Source organism: Tauraco erythrolophus, chromosome 1 (assembly GCF_009769465.1).
Source record: "Tauraco erythrolophus isolate bTauEry1 chromosome 1, bTauEry1.pri, whole genome shotgun sequence".
NCBI lineage: Eukaryota > Metazoa > Chordata > Aves > Musophagiformes > Musophagidae > Tauraco > Tauraco erythrolophus.
In genome coordinates this window covers 49179075-49191962 of record NC_141465.1, presented here as the reverse complement: position 1 = coordinate 49191962, position 12888 = coordinate 49179075, and positions in this window count along the sequence as shown.

The window sequence follows — 12888 nt, the reverse complement described above, 5'->3', positions numbered from 1 at the left end:
TCCCTTCATCATCTTCATGGCCCTTTGCTAGACTCTCTTCAGTATGTCTGTGCCTCTGTTGTACTGGTGAGCCCAGAGCTGAAAGTGTTCAAGGCCAGGTTGGATGAGGCTTGGAGCAACCTGGTGTAGTGGAAGGTGTCCCTGCCCATGACATGGCGGGGTTAGAACTAGATGATCTTTGAGGTCCCTTCCAACCCAAACCATTCTATGATTCTATGGACACAGTATCCCTCACCAGTGCTGAGGAGAGGGGAAGAGTCACTTCTCTCAACCTGCTGGTGACACTCCTTTTAATGCAGGCCAGGGTACCATTACACTTCTTTGTGGCAAGGCCTCATTGCTGGGTCATGTTCGACTTGGTGTCCACTAGGACATCCCAGGGTATACTCTGCCCCATCATTGAGATCATTAATGACGTTAATTGGCAGCGTTAGGTTAACGGTTGGAATCGAGCTTAAAAGTCTTTTCCAACCTCAATGATTTCTATGATTCTATGTAAACAGGATTGGACCCAGTATAGACCCCTGGGGTGCAACAGTAGATACTGGCCTCCAGACTTTGTGCTGCTGATCACCACCCTCTGGGCCCGGCCATTCAGCCAATTTCGAGTCCACCTCACTGTGTGCTCATCCAGCCTGTACGTCAGCAGCTTGTCAGTGAGGATCTTGTGGAAGACAGTGTTGAAGGCCTCCCTCAAGTCTATGTAGACAATATCCACCGCTCTCCTGTCATCTACCAGGCCAGTCATTTTATCGTAGTTTGTCAGGTTGGACAAGCGTCACCTCCCCTTGGTGAAGCCATACTGACTCCTCCTGGTGACTTTCTTGTCCTTCATCTGCCTGGAAATGGTTTCCAGGATTAGGTGCTCCATCACCTTCCCAGGGATGGAGGTGTGGCCGACTGGCCTGTAGTTCCCAGAGTCCTCCTCCTTGCCCTTTTTCAAAACAGAAGTGACATCTGTTTTCATCCAGTCTTTGGACACTTGTCCCATTTGCCATGATCAATCAAAATTTACCAAGAGTGGCCTCACAATGACATCAACCAGTTCCCTCAGCACGTGTGAGTGCATCCCGTGAGATCCCTTGGACTTGCTGTATGTCCAGTTTGCATAGGTATTCCCTGACCAGATTCTCTTTCACCCAGTGTGTATTTGTTGCTCCAGCCTTTCCCTGTGGTCTCCGGGACCTGAGATTCCTGAAGGCTGGTCTTGTTAATAAAGACTGAAGGATAGGTGGCCTTGAATCCCACAGTCTTTTTCCATGTCCTGTGTCACCAGGTCCCTCATCTCGTTCAGCAGTGGCCCATGTTTTCCCCAACCTTTCTTTTGTCACCTCTGTACTTACATAAGCCCTTCTTGTTCTCTTTGACAACAAGATGTTGTTCTCTGGCAATGCTCCCTGACAACATTTAATTCCAGTTGGCCTTTTCTGTGACCTGTGTGTCGCAAATCCTGATTTAGGATCCTGCCAACTATGGCAGTTTGTTGCAAATGGGTGATTTAGATCGCTTAAAGAATCACCATCAAAGGTATTAGCAGAAGTGGTTTTAATATGGTGTTGTAAAAGTGTGACTTAACAAAGTTCAGTGCAAGGTTCACTCCATTAATTACTGCATGGAAGAAACATACAAAGGAAAATTGAGTTAGACCCGAGTTAAAATGATTCACAGAGAGACATGAGATGCAAAGGGTAAGGAAGATCCTTCCATTGAGTCACGAGGTTCAGAGTGGACTCGCTTGCTTTCTAAACTTATTAGAGAGACGTCTAGGTCTGGCTGGATCCCGACTTAGTCCCAGACTTGGTCAATATTTTATGTCTAAATGGTTATACATGCGAGGTTTATAATATTTCATTAGCATCGATTCAGCATGCAATCAAAGTTACCAAGGCAAAGTCAAAGTTACCATGCTACAAGATTATGCACAATATTGGTCGCTTACCAAAGATCTGCCATTGGTAAAAGGTCTCTCTGCCTTGAGGAGCAATCTTGAGAGGCATCTCGACTCAACGGGAGAACACTGCCATGCAGCCATGCTGCCTAGCAGGGAGAGCTCAAAGAAGGGTTGGTCAGACTGTCACATTTATGGGATAAAGTGCTTGGCTCGTAGTCAAATCACACGCGATGGAGAGGTGTGCACGAGACTCCTCATACCCACAACTTTCTTTGTTCCTTGATAAATGAGTGACAGAAGAGCCACCTGCTATTTATGAGTTAATTGCATGATTGGTGTTCCAAGCTCATGCATGCTGATGCTCACCGTGTCACTCTGCTCCTTTGTGGGTTTTCAGAGAACAGATCGAAACCAGAGGAATTCACAGCCTGGCTATGGCTCAGGCCTTCACGTCCTCTGGTGCCTGCACCAAACCACGACCAGTCTAGTCAAGGGGTCAAGTGCACCAGTCACAATATGTTACCGGGTCCTCTTGTCTAATATAGCAGTGGGCCCACATTTTTCCTAGCCTTCCTTTTGTCACATATGTGCTTAGAGAAGCCCTTCTTGTTGTCTTGGACATCCCTGTCCACATTCAATTCCAGTTGGGCTTTAGCTTTCCTAACTTCATACCTGGATGCTTAGACAATGTCACTGTTTTCCTCCCAGGTTACTTATCCTTTCTTCCACCTTCTGTATGTTTCACTTTTGTGTTTGAGTTTATCCAGAAGCTCATCATTCACCCTCACAGGCCTCCTGGCATTTTTCCTTTCTTCTTGTCATTCAGATGGATCTCTTTGGAGCTTGGAGAAGGCGGTCCTTAAATTTTAACCAACTTCCTTGGGCTCATCTTCTCTCCAGGGCCCTAATCACATAGGACTTTTTCTAGCAGATCTTTGAGGAGACCAAAGTCTGCTCTCCTGAAGGCCAGGATTGTGTACCTGCTTTTTACCCTCCTCTCTTCCCTCAGGATCCTGAACTTCACCATCTCATGGTCACTGCAGCTAAGGCTACTTTTGACCTTCACATTCCCAACAAACCCCTCATTGTAGGTGAGTACGAGGTCCAGCAAAGCACCTCCCTTGTTGGCTCCTGTATCCTCCTGTTGGAGGAAGAAGTTATTGTCAATAATAAATATTGATGCTCTTGCCTTTCCTTTCTGTCTGCACAACACTAACATTTATTAATGCACTGAATTACATATTTAAAAAAACACCCACCTAACTAATTTTGAAAATTACTTGGATATTGAACTCTTAAAAACAAATTGCTATCAATTTCTCATCCCCCTCAGTTTCATTTGTAAGTTGAAATTCAACAGCAACTGTACAGAAGTTAATGACTTTTTCGTTGGATGAGTGCTTTGTTGTTCAGGGTTTTTTGGTTGGGCTTTGTTGTTTTGGGTTTTTTTTTGTTTTCAAAAGAGGAAGCATTTGGTATATGCCTTTCTGCTACTTGTTTTTCCAGCATCAGCCACACAATCCTCTCACTTTCTCCATATTGGCTAACTGGTGTGTGAACTTGCCTTGCTGCTGGCATTATGTCTGAGTGTAGAAAGAAGCTTCTTGGAAGGCTGACACAGGGAGCCAGTTTCACCTCTGAAAGCTGATGCGACTGTGGCTTCCAAAATTATGCCTGTGTACATAGCAGAACAAGATTTAACTAAATCGGACTTCTTCAAGGCAAAGGTTTCATGGTTTGTTTCCTTGTTAACAATAGGATAAAATATTGAAGTTACTTGTTCTCACTTTAACTTCTATTTATAACAAACAGGCAGTGTTTATTATATACAATATAGGATCAGCTTTTTTTTTTTCAAGTTAGGATATGCAATGGCCTTATCACATATTATATTTGTAATTTAAGTTTCCTCTACAACCTCCTTGCAGAAGTCTTCTGTGGGATTCAAGAACTAGGCTGAACTTCTGAATATTTTTACTAGAAATGTTGTACTGGAAATTTGGTTCTTCTGGTGTACTACTAACGAATTCTGCTGTTATTGTTCTATATACTTATTCTTGTAAATACCAAGAACTTCGTTGTGTGTAGATATTACTAGTTCCAAACCTCAGAAAAAGCCAAAAATACTTATATTTTTTCAGGTGTTTTATGAAACTTTTTCACTGTCCTTCACAGATTTTAATGGTAGAATGATATATTTATTGAATGCCTGTCTGGCACTGAAATCTGTTAGTGTGGTGCATACCTATAACTTCCATAATGAAAAGAGAATTGAATAATTAAATAAAAATAGAAAAGTTTTTCTTGTTTCTGTTAGAAATGTATCGATTTTTGCTAACTTTTATAAAATAAGATTACAGTATTTTGCTGTTAGGAAAAGTATTTTCCAAATAAAACTAGCATATAGTTCCTTGACTACATATGTGTGTCTTAAATATTTCTTGCACCATTGATCTACGGTTCAGGTACATTTTCATCTGAAAAGATTCTTTTGACCTCCTTTCAAGAACCAGGGCTTTGAGGGGATATTCTGATTGAGGTAAGATGATTTCCAAATTTAGACTACCTTAACTGGTTCAGTAAACCAAAGCAAACTCTTTTGGGCTTTACTTGTCAGTTACAGCTCTGTGTGAGCTATCTGAAATGGAGGTTTCCACAAAACGGTAGGAATGGAGTAAAATGTTTAAGAAACTCCTTTAAACTGGTGCATTTTTAGTAGACTAAACCTTATTCACGCAGTGGAGTCAGTTTCTGTTTTAGTCCTTACCCAAGGAATACAACAGGGCTGAAATGTATTCATTTCAATCTATTCATTTGTATCTATTCATTTGAAACTCTGAGAATTCACCTCCTGTCCTCCATCCTTGTAGTCCTAATACCTGTCCCTGACACAATATGAGCCCTTCCTCTCTATACGGTAGAGCCGGGCTGCTTTATTGATGTACGATTGACATCTCTGGATTAGAGATGATATTTCTTAGTTCATCTGGTACTTCTGGCATCAGATTCGACAGCCTGTTCTGTACTAGTTCATGTTCTAGTTCAACTGTTCTAGTTCATGTACTAGTTCAGCTGTTCTAGTACTGTTCATGTCCAGGACCTGGTGCCTTTCCCTTCCTTCTACAATACAAAGAGGGTGGCGGGTTGTTGGGGTCTTTTTGTTGTTGTTAAGTTTAGATCCTTGAAGTAGCTATTGGGTGATTGATAAGCTCTGTGTATCAAATCCTTCTCTGCTCTTGGGCAGTGTTGCTTCAAATTAGACACACTGCTAGAAACTTTTCCAGCAGATTTCTTAGCACTTGCTCCCATGTTGCTGGAGAAGATAGGTTGATACGTGAGCGAGTGAAATGAACGGAGGAAACGTTCATTGGTCTCCCTAGGCCTGGCAGTCCCTTTAAGGGTTTTCTGTAGGAGCTGGGAGATACATCTCCATGAAATACTTCCATTCTTCGTTAGCTCTCTGTTGCAGCGTGGATGGTTGATGGTTTTGTGAGATGGATCACTGCATGCTCTTGTCTAACAAATGAATGTTGTCATTCATTGCACTTAATGTCAGGGAGCAGCTTGAGTGGTGCTGTCCCTATAAGGCAGAGCAAGCTGGGGCCAAGGGCACCCACAGCACAGGCAGCACCATGCCCTCTCTAACAGGGTGCTCTGATCAGGGCTGGGGTGGTGAGAGTGACGGACCACCGACAGTCCCAGAGGAGAAGGGTAGCAAGTCAGGTCTGGAGTCTAGTCAGCAGCAGCAGAGACGCTGCTGCAAAATGGGTTTGAGGTTCATGCAGGAGAAAGGGCCAGGCAGGACTGGGAAACATGATTATGACCAGGGTGCCCCAGTCCCCCTGCCCGGTAAGGGAGGCTGCAGGGGACAGGGCTGGGCACAGCCAACCTGTGGCACAGCCCTGCATGGACGAGGTCAGAGCTGTGCTTGCAGGGAGGGCCTGGGCCCATGGGCATAGGTGGCCAAGAGGGACAGGGGCAGGCTTCTCAGGGCAGCTAAGACTTCTTGGTGCCCCTCAGGGCTCTGATCGAAAATTTTGCATGCTTCACAGCACATATGTAAATAACCCATCTCACAGATATTTAATAGTTGGAACTGATCCCTTAGAACAAAATTAATGCCATTATTTTCTCTTTTCTTTGAGTGTTTGTTTGGATTGTTTGATGTAGAATGGGCTAAATATTTGTGCAGTTATTTCTATTTTTTTTAATAGGTATGGCAATGTGCTAATTTTGTAGTTCTCTTGTACCGTCACCAATTTCTTTTGTTCACTATATGATATGATGATATCTCTGTGTTAAATGAGATGGGAACTGCTGACTTTAAATGCCATCTGAACTATGAGCTTATGTAAGTATTTAACTTACAAGTTCAGAGTGTGTGTATCTTTTTATTTCCGCCCCCCTTAAGTGATGAGGTGACATTGATTATACTATGCCATGAAGCTCACTCCTGCACTGGAAGCAGGGCTGTCCTTCCCTCCTGGGTAGATGGAAGGGCTGCAGCACCACCTACCGAGGGCCCAAAGTTTTTCTGAGAAACAGAAAGCCTCCTGACTGAAAGAAAGAGTAAATATTCTGACAGAATGATGCAGTTCTGAGAATTCGAGTTTTGGTGCTCTCACTGAACAGCTGAAGTTTCACTTTTAGTTGAGCTTTATCCTTTTAAGCTAAGTCTTTCTATTTAAAAACGGTCTAATTTGGGTTTGGATTTGTCGATTCAGTGAGATGTGGGTTTTGGTTCAGTTACTTTTAACATCATCTATAAACCTTTAACACATGAGCAACTGTTCACATACAGTTTTATACAAATAATAAAATGTGGGGGTGATGGAACACCAGGATCAACATCCTCTTTTCTCACAGCCTTAGCAGATTATTTGGCATTTAATCTGCTAGTGTGAGCTTTCCAAGGGTGGCATCTGCTTTGTAAGCCCCATCAAGGAAGAGACCTCCAGAGCCATCAGGAGGCAAGTGCATGAGGCTTGGGAAATTCCCAAAACTCTGCGAAGGGACCACAGGTTGTCCAGAAGGGCATATTTTGGCTTGTAGTGTCAGGTTACAGAAGGTGGTATAATAACATCGTAGGCCAGAAGACATTTAAAAATATCATTGGGTTCCTAGTTTGAGATAGGAAAGGTTGCAGTTATAAGACAGAGAGTAACAAACCAGCCCAAATTGAGGGCATTTTCAGATGTGGGAGGTGGCTATATCCTGAAGTACTTTGTTTCTGTTTCACCTGTCAAACTGGTGTTCTAGGCTCGGGAAGACTTCAGAATGATGTGACAGCGAAAGTGTACTGAGTAAGTGCCGAAAGGACTTGGGAAAAGGAAGAGACCTAACCAGATGTGAAATTCTGCAAGATTTTCTGTTTGGGAGCGGAGGTTGCTAACCAAAGATGAAAAACTATACTGCTAATAGGCTGCCCTGCTCGTCTTTTCTATTGAATGCCCTAAATTGCTTAGTTTAGGTATTGTGTGGACTAATACAGAATAAGATGTCCGATATTTGCTGACTAGTGCCTTTCGGCATGCAGAAGGAAGACCACATTTCTAGTTAGTTCAAGCCAAAGGAGTTAAAGCTCAGGTTGCTGCAAACATGGCTTGTTTGATGTACGTTCTTCTTATGCCAGTTAATGTTGGCTAATGTCACACCTTTTAAACTGCATGTAGACAAAGCCTGAGTGTCTGCAGGAATCCAGAGTGTTATCTCATTCACGTTGCTCTCAAAGGTTTTGACTCTGAAGGCTGGTTGAGAGTTTGGTGAAAGGACCCAGAATAACTGGGTCCTGGAGCAGACCCCTTGTTACCAACTGAGCTTTGTATCTGCTTGGCTGTGCAAAACGCCCGCTTCTATGCAACGTTACGTTATTTACCTTGTTTGTTTCTATTGCCCAGTCTGTGTTTTGCCTCACTTGTGTGAACCATGAGAGCTGATGAGAAGGACAGGCCTGTTTGATCAAGCATCAGTTTGCTTTCTGGGGACTGCATTGCCACTGGAGAACGTTCAGGGGCCTGCAAGTTGAAAAAGGTGGGAAAACATTTGCTTAGACCAGTCTCTTGGAACTGTGAAGTATCTGTGTTATGTTGCTGTTGGAGAGATGGTAACAACAGAGGCAAAGAGGTGGTTTACTCCTTCAGCAATGGGTCTAGTAAGCTGGATTTGGGGAGCAGTTTTCATATTGCATCTTACTTTGGTTCGTGTTGCGCAGAGCATCAGTCTTCACTCAGATTTGGTAATAAATACGCCGAAAGTGATTAGCTTAGTTTTCTGATCCACAAAGTAATTCTTTTCCCTTACCAGTTACACAGATGGGAAATTTCAGAAGGAAAAGGAAAGCTATTCAAGTTGACACGTGGGGGGGTGGGCGGGGGTGGCAGGGGGGCGGGAATAATTGTATTAAGTACTTGACTGTTGCATACTACTACTACTACTACGCTTGTTTTAGTGGCTGTAAAAGAGTGAACAGAGCAGTCAGATGCTTGGGACATGAAAATAAGTATGTAGGCACGTTTTTTTCCCCGTTTGTCAAAGGTGAAAACACTGAGAAAAATAGTAATACATTACTGACATGATTGGTTTTGTTTAAATGTTTTTACAGATAATTTATTGACTCCAAACTGAGAAAAGTAAGAAAAATACAAAGAAAAACAAGAAAACAAAAAACCAATAAAACCAAACAAAAAAACAGAAACCACAAAAACAACAACAAAAACCTCAAGAACACTCTGCCACTTCCCCTAAGAGATCAAAGATAACTTTTCAGTGTCGCTATTCTCTGTTCCCCTTTTGCCACTGCTCTGAAGGAAGAGTTAGTTTTCTACTTTATGGTCATGACCTTCTTGGAAATAAATGCAGTCATTTAAAGCAGCCACCTATTAAAACATATTTGTTTTCCATACATTGCAGAACTCTTTTTTTTAAATTCCCGTGAGGTAGTTTTCCATAAAACATTCTTTCCATCCTTCCATGTATTTGGATTATAAGTGAGGATTATCTTTCTGCTATGTGATCTGATGGAGGTGCTAGTTGAGCACGTTTAGTCTCCCTTCTGTAGTTATACGGAGCTACGCTTTCAGTGTTCACTGGAAGCAGAGATAAACAGAGGTAAATTCTTTACTTTCCTCCATGTAGGCAGTGAGATGTTTTTACATGGAAATATTACTTTGGAATGGAATTTCTTTTTCATTCTTATAACTGTAGCAACAATAACAGATACCTTTCCCATGACAAACCAGCAAAGACTGCATATTATTTATAAAAGGAAAAAAAATAATACCCCAAGCTTTGAGATCTTTTGTATTTTTGTGGCTTTTCTGAATTTCATTCTAAATATGCAGCTGTCCTAAGAAAGCCTTTTCTCAGAAACCATGGGCAAAACCTAGTCTTGCTTAGTCTAGAAGCAAATCTATTCAAGCTTTTGCTTGGCTTTGAATTTGCTAAACTGGTAATTGAGCCTATGGCCCAGTTCTGCAAACAGCAACTGAGTGTGTAACTTCCATCCTATTTATGAATACTCAAGGTAGGAAAGATTATCGCATGGAAACACAGTTGAAAGATCAGGATCTAGGTTAGCAAATAAGAGCTTAATTCAAATAAAAATAATAATAATAAAAATGAAAAAGAAAATAAGTAAAATAACTCATTAAATGATCACAAGAACAAATGCAGGAAATGGGTGTTGTAGGTCCTCTGACAAGGTTTGCAAATTTAGCTATTCTATCCTCCTCCTGGAGGTTACTGACCTCATGGCAACTGTGTGTAAGTTACCCACTCCAGGTGATCATTTGGCATGGGAGCTTGCACTGCACAGGAACATGAGCTTGTACGCATACCCTGAACTCTGAACAGCTACGGCTGAGACGCCTGCCCAAGTGCTCTTCTGCTCGCTTCTGTGAAGGCAGAAAAACCAACCAAGAGGAGTGACAGTGCCTTAGGCTACCACAAATCTCTGCTGAGGGAATGTGAGCCTGGTCACAATTGCAACCAGTGAATCCTAACTGCTGTGTAAAATGCAGAAACATAATCTTCAGTGCTTTGGATTATGGAGATGTTTCCTGTGTCTGTCTTGATTTCTCCAAAGAAAGTCCATTCAGTTAAATGTCAGGAAAATGACAGTGATCATTAACAAAAACGGCTCATTCACAGAATAGAGGGATGCTGAAACCATGACAAGTGAGTTTTCTGGGCCAGGGGTCACTTTGTTTTTGTTTCTATACACAATGCTTTGTGCAAAAGGGTTTCTGAGCAGAGAGCCCACCAGCACTACAATAATTAAGTAAATTCTGGCCTCTATTTGAAGGCCTGACTCAGACTGAAAGCAATCTCTACGCAGATCTTACTGGAGGTCAGCAAGATTACTTGAAGTGTAGCTGTATAAAATTTTTAATTTTATATAATGCGTGAATAAAAATTAAGCTAGAACTATTTTGAAATAGCTTTTGTAATGAATGGTAGGTCATCAGCCAGGGGATCAAATGCAAATGCATCTCATCTCCAGCTGCAGATGAGTTGAAATGTGGAGTCCCTAACCCTATGTGCACACTTTGAACACTTTTTTCTTTCTGCTGACAGCCTTTTAGCAGCATCCCCTCAGGAGGCTTATATTAGAAAGTGTAATCTGTCTTCTGTTTGGAGAATTCTAGGATGTTTAAAGAAAAAGTGCTGAAAGAAGCGGACGGCTGCTGCACACCTTGTCCTGAATCAATTTCCGAGTCCTATGTGCCTGTTTTCTAGCAAAGCTCTGCTTGTCCTTATTTTAGGATTAAGTATCCTATGTGCTTGAATGTAGATATTTCCTTTATCTAGAGCCCCCTTGGTCTGTCTCCCTCTTTTCTTCCTACACCCTGTAGCCATGAGCCACCCTTCTCTGTCCCCACTTTTTTGCAGAACAAACAGATCCAAATCAGCTCCAACTCAAGCGGTTCCCCACTGGGACTTCCATCTGATTTCCCTCTTTCCCAGCTTCACAGCATACCTGTCTGCATAAAAGCACTTCGATTTTTGAACATGGAGCACTTCTTTGTCTTTATATGCTTTCCGCTAACTTGGAAAGGTCAGCTGGGAGGGCTGTTGTTTAAGCAAATACAGCTTAGGGAGTGGTGACTCTGTAATTTGTATTGTCTGGTATCTCCTGACTTGCATCAGAAATGGAAGAACAATAGCAGAGTCTGACTCCCTGGGGGCTCTGTGGGTTTGGTTTTTGTTTTGTTTTTAATAAAGCCAAGAACATTTGTTGGTGATGGGAATGTCTTCGGATATTACACTGGGATCGTATATTTTAGCTGAGCTTTAGTAGGGCCTTCAACTGGAAGAACTGCACAGAAAAGAATTGTTCTGTGCAAAAAGAGGAATTTTTTTTTATGTCTGCAAAAGGCACTGCATTTTGCATGTGATCTCATGTTCTGAAGTGCATTGTGAATGTAACTGAAAATACACTATAAAGAAGTGTGTAGAAAGATATCCTCAAATAAGCTACGTAAGAGAATTTTCTTTAAGAGAGAAAATGATGTGTAAGGGAAACTAAAATACCTCGCAGCCTCTATCTTGAAAGCAAGGCAAATGTTAAACTACATTTCATTTTTGTATGTCCTAGCCATTTCTTTCACTAAAAAGAAAATTCAATCCAAACCTTTTCTGCAGTTAAAAACAAGTATGTTTCAACTATCTGTAGTAGGTACCTTCCTCACTCCAGCCTCCTTGTAGCCCATCACCAAAGTCTATATTCTGATGTTCTGTAGAAGGGAATTCATCTCCTTATAGAAGGTGGGTTTTTTTTCTTTTTCCTTCCTACATTCATATGATGTTTCCTGTGAGATTATGAATCCTCCTATCTGCGTGCGCCATAAAACAAATATTGGAACTGTAGGTCATTTTAAAGAAAGGCTTTTGAAGAAAAGTGCTTTAATTAACATTTACTTTTATTTGCAAAGGAACCTTGAAGATCCTTTATATCAGAATATAGGTCACAGCTCCTAAAGAATACCAACGATGTACTGTAAACTATGCTATTGATTTATTAGTGTCAGACTCCCAGGCATATTAAATCTGCACAATTGCGAAGCGCTAATTATTTCTATTAATTTCGATTACGGTAATGTGTAGCGACTAGAGCGGAGGTCTGAGCCTGCTGTAGAAGGTGAGGGACGCACAGAAGAGCCAGTCCTCTCCAGGCAGCACTCTCAACCTGCACAGGCACCGGGCAGCCCTGCTGTCCTGGCTGCAGAGCGGGGGCTGATGCACGGGCACCGTGCCTTGCCCAAGGTCACTCTCATTCCTGTTGCAAGGCTTGGCCTGGAAACCTGGGAGTCTTCAGCCAGTGTGCTTGTAGGGAACAAGTGCGAGAGCGCCTTGATTGCTTCTGTAGCGATGACAAGTGGCAGGTGGTTAGAAGCAGTACGAAAGGGACAGGCGTGGCTGAATGAAAATCTGAGGTGTCCCTGAGGTGTAGCTTTCTCTGCCACTGTGTAGATGAGGAGGCCACTGCCTCGGCCAGGCTCTGCTGGGGCATTGCCCATGCACACTCGCTTGCTCCTGCACACGGAGTGTGGAGCACACGGGGGAATCCATGGAAGGAGCCCCGGATTCCTCCCCTGTTGCCTGCACGGAGCAGAGACGCTGCAGGGATTTTTTTCAGTGTTTGCATTGAAGACTTGAAGCTGTAGGGGTTTCTTTCCTCAGGTGTTGGAGATAGAAAGGGTAAAAGTAATGAAAATCTGCTAAAGACTGAAAATAATAGAATTCCTCATATTCTCCCCGTCTTCTCTAACTCCCTGGAGCATATGAATTCATTGGCAAGATAAGCCAGATACTTTATCCATTTGGCCATGCAACCTTGGTTTGTATCCAGAGGACTTTACAGGTGTAAAATTAACCACAGGAGAGCTCTTCTATTGTTCACTGACTGCAGTGCAAACATATGGAGGACTACAAGTGAAAAATAATTAAAACAATATTTGAATACATGCCTGTTCTCTCATTTTGTATGTATGACACAT